The sequence below is a fragment of the Helianthus annuus genome, chromosome 9 (assembly GCF_002127325.2).
Source record: "Helianthus annuus cultivar XRQ/B chromosome 9, HanXRQr2.0-SUNRISE, whole genome shotgun sequence".
NCBI classification, from domain to species: Eukaryota; Viridiplantae; Streptophyta; class Magnoliopsida; order Asterales; family Asteraceae; genus Helianthus; species Helianthus annuus.
The window spans coordinates 37957716-37964060 of record NC_035441.2 but is presented as its reverse complement, the minus strand read 5'-3'; the positions used below and the strand labels follow the sequence as shown (position 1 = coordinate 37964060).

Below are 6345 nucleotides of genomic sequence, written 5' to 3'. Positions count from 1 at the left end.
ACTCAAATGCAACCTTTACTACCTCAAATGCAACATTTGTTACAATCAAATGCAACCATTGTTTACATCAAATGCAACACTTTTTAAAATTTTAGTTACAACAAATGCAACCTTTTTTTACACCCAAATACAACTCTATAGCATTATAGTTTCAAGTATGAAAAATTCTATTAATACACAATATATAATGCCTCAAATACACCAACACAATAATAACACAAATATAGTACATATCTTATTCCATAATTTAACATCTATCCAATTATAAATAACAATGTAATCAAAATAAAGTTGTAATTACAATGATAAAAGTTACAAAAACCTCCTACCAAGTACTCCGATAGGTAGCTATCCATGATACTTCGCATCCTAGCTTCAAAGTTTGCTCATTGGATGTCAAAATGTTTCTGCAGGTGTTCTTCATATTAAAAATTTGCAAAATATTACCACTCCACGCTCTTCCTTATGCAATATCCTCCATTATCCAGCTTCAATTATAACTACGTCGGGCTGCTAACGTGATAGTCAACATACCTAAAACTCGGGCTGCTAACGTGATAGTCAACATACCTAAAACTGCTTAAAATAAAACTCGACCACATACACTTATTGATCTTGAAAATGTTGCCTTGTTGCGAAACTACTTATAAGCATTTCGGGCAAATTCAACAAATAGTATGATTTTTCTCCACACCTACACAAAAAAATATTAAACTAACCACATTAGATACCAAAAAGTCCAGTTTTTAATATAGTTTCATAACAGTATTTGACAACTGACACGCTAAGCTGTTAGATAAACTTGTCAAAGAGGTTTTGGTCAACCCGACCCGTTTCATCCATAAAATGCCCACCATGACTAGTCAACCAAACTACCCATTTTTTCACATCAGCAAAAACTAAAGTTTACCAAATTATGCATGTTGGGTCATCAAAGTAGATGGCACAAATGAGACGTCCTTGAATTTCGTCCATAAAGTTGAATTTGCACATCATGCTTCTTGCAAGGGAACCCGACTACCAACGAGTGGACCCCAACACCTGCTGACATCTCAAAACTTCATACAAGTTGGTTATTCAATATAATTTAATAATTTTAACTCTGAATATCCCTAAAAAGTTTTACCAACAATTTAAAAGATACCAGATTACCAGTAAATTTCTAAAGACAAAAGAAACGAGAGTGAGGCATACCTAGACCTTTTCTTCCTAAAACTTTAAATGTGTGATAAAAGATTACAAGAAAACCATTTGAATATACTTCATTCTACAAAGAGCCTCGTGACGCTGAATTAATAACAACGCTATCATGAAGGTTACTTATTTTTATATCAATCCAAATATAGGTTATTACTATCAAAAAGTGTAAGTATTCACATTTAATATTTACCATCTTGACTTCCTATAATAAAAAAATCACCTGCCTAAACCACAACATGAGCTACTACATCTTGATGCATAAAAATTTTCTCATACTTGAATATAATCACACACAAGTTGCTAATTATCATAAACGAATTGACTCAACCCGCGCGTTGTTGCGGATATTAAGAAAGCTAAAATATTACAGGTTTTAAATTTATATATTTTTATTTTTTAGTATAAGAACTGGATATATGTATACAAAAAATTAATGTATAGTAGTGTCTTTAGCATGGTATTGATTATTTTACAAAACCATATAAAAATGAAACGCTTAATACGATACTCACCTTAAGTGATATAGGAAGTAAAATGTTGACCAAATCCTTTATGCTTCTGTGTAATTATCTACCAATACCTACCATAAAATTAAACACAATGATAACCATTATCAATATGAAAATTACATTGCAAATATCATATATATGATCAAGATCTTACAGTCTATGATTTTTATGGTCAAAATTTGGATCTAATCAAGCAGGGCCGGTTTTTTAAGAGTGCAGGAGGTACGACCGAGTAAGGCGTTTTTTTCAGGGGGGGGGGGGGAATTTTCTCGTTTACAAATATATGATAATACACATAAAAAAACTCTTAAAAATCTAAAATTTTAAAAAGGATCATATCTTGATCATAGTTTTTATTTTACAAAGACTAAGTCTCCAATATAACAATCTTAAAAGTGCATTTAAAATGTCACAACCCCTATAAAAAAGTTACCCAGTAACTAAAAGTGCATTTAAAATGTCATAACCCCTATAAAAAAAGTTACCCAGTAACTAAAAGTGCATTTAAAATGTCATCATAATCACAACCACGTCTAAGAATTCATCCATGCGAATTAAATCACCTACAGGTAAAACTAAGTGAATTCAACAAACAAACTATCCAATCAATCGATCACATTAACGTTTAATCAAACCCTAGTCCAACAATCTAGACAACCACGCCTAAGCAATTACCTTCCCGAGTACTCCCGAATCCGACTAGGGAGCGCCTAGCGACTTTTGCAACCATGCTAACAACCATCGATAACTTAGTTCATATGACTCATGAGTCATGAGTTAGGAACTAACTTATTTGAATGCAACATGTGAATAAAAAACAAATTTTAAAACACAAACAATTAACACCAATTATTGCCATTTATCACCATTAAAACATCCACACTATTGTCTCCAGCAACAATCAACTCAATTATCGTATAAATGGATCAAAAGCCGTAAAACAAACCTCGATTAAATACGCAAACAAAGGGTAACATAACCAATAGAATAAAAAATAGACGAACATACCAATTTATTTGAATTACTAAATGATAATATGTATGATGTATCGAATCAAAAAATATAATCTGGAACTAATCAATCGAGAAATTATAAACAAAATTATAATTATCATGCGACAAGTGAATTCTCTCTGGCAATTTGAATTTTGTAATATCATGCGGCAGTTGATGTCTAAAAGAAAAGGGAATTAGATTAAACAAAAAGGAAGGGTAACTAAGAGTCGTACCACGTCGTTTGCGTTGAAAATACGGGATAACCACCGCAACAGTTCATATTTTGTGTTATATGTACTTTCCGATTTTCATATAGTGTTGTGTTTGTAAAGAATTGTCACCAAAAAGATGTTAATTTACCACGTATTTTAACCAAAGACAACTTTTAGATATAAGTAACATAATATAATTTTCTAACCGACGCAACTTTTAAACGAAAAGGTATGACTCAAGTTGATAATTGTATATGTAGTATATAATACTTCTTCAAGATAGAAAACCACCGATTTACAACCAATTCGAAAAAGATCCAGCTTCAAACTGCACCAAATGTTTCACTTTATAGGGTATAAAAGGGATTATAACGACCTAATTGCAGTTCACCGAACAAAGTAGGGTGATTTATCAAATCAAAACTTTCAGATGTTAAAACCTAAACCCTAGAACAAACTACAAGTTTAATTGAAGTACTCGACACGAAATTAATATCAATCATGTACCCTAATCATACCTGTTAGAAGATGGAAGTGAATCGAGATAAGCCTACTGGAACCGGGGTGGGCGCTTTGGGCAACACAATGGGGCGGGTCCTGGTCTGACCATCGTTCCTCCTTGGCAATCTCGGACAATGATCTTATGTTGTCATTTTTGTTGTGATTACGAGTCCCCTCCATTGTTGCGCTGTTAGTGTAGAGGGAATTTGTCAAAACTCAAAATGACCTTCAACTGGTGCTACTCATTTTAGAGGGAAATTAGGAAATTTAATTTTTGATTTTGGGGGTGAGGTCAAGGAGAAAATGAGGGTAGTGGGATCGATATTGGAGGGAAATTTTAGGGAGGGATATGGCTCGGCTATTATTATTATTTTTTTATATATAAAATGGTTGCAACTAATAATATCTAATAAGATACCTTATGGAGTTATGGAGACTCAATTCACTATGAAATAACAATAATATTGAAATGCTAATAAGTAATATGTCATTATCTAATCCACTTAGGAATAGCCTAAAGGTGTTGGTGAATTAACAGAAGGTTATGGGTTCAATCCATGTTTTTAAATTAACGGCCAACGAATCCTCTAAATGGACTATTGGCGAATCATCACATCGGGATACACTCGTCTCCGAACTGGAAAAACCCTCACCTAGGGCAGAAGGCTGTGAACACTCGCCCGAATGCACGATAGTGTGGTGAGGTAAAATAACAGTTTTTAAGGTAATTTTTTTAGGATTTCATGGGATCCGTTTGTTATTTTTTTCTAAAAGGATTAAAGAGTTGTTTTTTTATTTCTTGATATACGCAGACAATTAAACCTATATTATTATATTATAAAAGAATATTATTTAAATATCAAATATCACTACACTAAAACAACTAAGGAAGCTATTTACAATCTATACATTGAAACTTTTTATACAGTTTTGTCATTTTCACTGAATTACGCATCTTTTGAAATAAGAGTTAGTATATAAGTTTTAAAAATATAACCTTTTTAACAAAACTGTAAATTTTAATAAAATTTGCAACACTTCAAAAAAAAGGTTGCAACATTTACTAAATTTGCAACTTTTAAATAAAAAGGTTGCAGTTTCAATAAAATTAAGCAACTTTTTATAAAAAAAGTTGCAGTAGATCTTCTAATGCAACCTTTATGGTGAGCTAAGTTGCATTAGACTCAAAAGCAACACAATTGAAAAAGGTTGCATCTAAAAAGTTGCATTAGCCTCATTTTCTAGTAGTGCAAGGTTAGGAACCGAATTTCAAAATGGGTCGAATTTAGATATTCGGTTTTGATGGATGTTACAGTCTCCCCTGTTTTATAAGATTTCGTCCTCGAAATCAATGAGGAAGACCTTTGAGAAGGTGGCATCTAAAAATTCATAAGAGAGAATATGTGAGACTTGATCATAATGTTTGTTTAAGGAAATTGCTTTCTCATGAATAAAGGATAGAAAGGTAGTTTTTAAAAGTAAGGAGGTAGATTCGGATTCGAACGTTTAAACAGTCTTGATTGCGAACGGGGTTCGTATAAGGGACAAAGAATAATGGGGATTAATGGGAGTATGATTGATTTTAAATACACAAATGCGAGTATAAGAATAGCATAATTACTGAATGAACAAAAGTAGCGTACTAAGAATGGAGTTTCGTCATGGATAATCGGACATAATGCATTTGTGAGTTGTTTAAAGTTTGTATTATGTCCAAAAAAATCTGCAAAACACTGAATTTCTTATGGCACGTTTTACGAAAGTTTAGTAACATGGTAAAAATAGTTATATATAGGAAGTACCAGCGGCATATCCACCATGTTTTGACCATGTTACATCCGTTTCGTTATTCGTGTCATGTTATGTTCCGTGTCTTACCATTCGCGGTAGCACACTCTATGATTTTCATGCGCCTATCATTATAATCCCGTGTGCACCTGCGATTATTTTGATCGTCGCATGATCCACATAGCTTGTACTAGTTGTGTATGAATCAGGGTATACATAAATTAAAAACTAAGAATGTGTACGTATAAGAATGTAGTATATAAGCAAGTCCATGCTTAAGTATGCATAAGACCCACGTAAGCGAATCCCTCGGATTCCGCTCGCGTACGGGTACGAATGTATGAATCATGAGTATGAAGGTAAGCATGGACATAAACACAAAACGTATGGCAAGAGTGTGAGCACAAGTATAAGCATAACGTGTATGAAAGTGAGTATAAAATGTGAGTACAAACATGAGTTTAAGTATAAACACAAAGCGTATGAGTACGAATACGAGTATAAGTGTGAACATAAGATGTATGAGCATAGATATGAACGTGAATATAGGTGTAAAACATGAAGGTTTAAATATGAGTAAGATATATGTGTATGAATATAAGTGTAAACAAAGTTGTATAAGTGTATTTGAAGACATAAAGTGTATGAACATGAATATGAATGTAGTATAAACATGAATGTAAGTACAACGTAAATGTATAATTGTGAGTGCATAATAAACGTAAAACGTGTGAATTTCGAATCATCAGTATAATTTAAATGTGTAAGTGTGAACATAAGTGAAGGTGTAAGAATGGATGTAGGAAATAATGATTTTTTTCATAGTATAAATCGAAATACGCGAGTTTGTACGCGTAAAAGATTAAAAGTTTTGAGTATGAATGGAAAATGGAACGAGTGACGCGCGTGAGATTGTCGTGAGATGTTGACTAAAACTTGTAAAATGGTATGCACATATAGTTGTTTGCGCAAAGTGTGAAGTTAAAATAGATTGAGTTGTCACGAAATATAGACTCTAGTTTGTGAATGTAAAGAGAATATAAAACATCTATTGGTTATGTGAAAAGGTACTTTGTAAAGGAATGGAAATGCTACTATGGTTTTAGAAGAATTGATATAGTTGAAAATCATTGGTTCCTA

At 32.6% G+C, this 6345-nt stretch overlaps 1 long non-coding RNA gene across 2 annotated transcripts; it reads right to left on the bottom strand.

Moving 5' to 3' along the window:
• Positions 1–213: 213 nt before the first annotated feature.
• LOC110872792 lies at positions 214–3759 on the bottom strand. Of its 2 annotated transcripts, none has more exons than XR_004866931.1 (4): positions 3435–3759; positions 1713–1780; positions 911–1044; positions 214–694 (listed from the first exon to the last, which is right to left on the bottom strand). It is a non-coding gene; the product is annotated as an uncharacterized LOC110872792 (long non-coding RNA). The 2 variants fall into 2 exon arrangements; XR_002554693.2 differs by having other exon boundaries at positions 911–1041.
• Positions 3760–6345: the final 2586 nt, after the last annotated feature.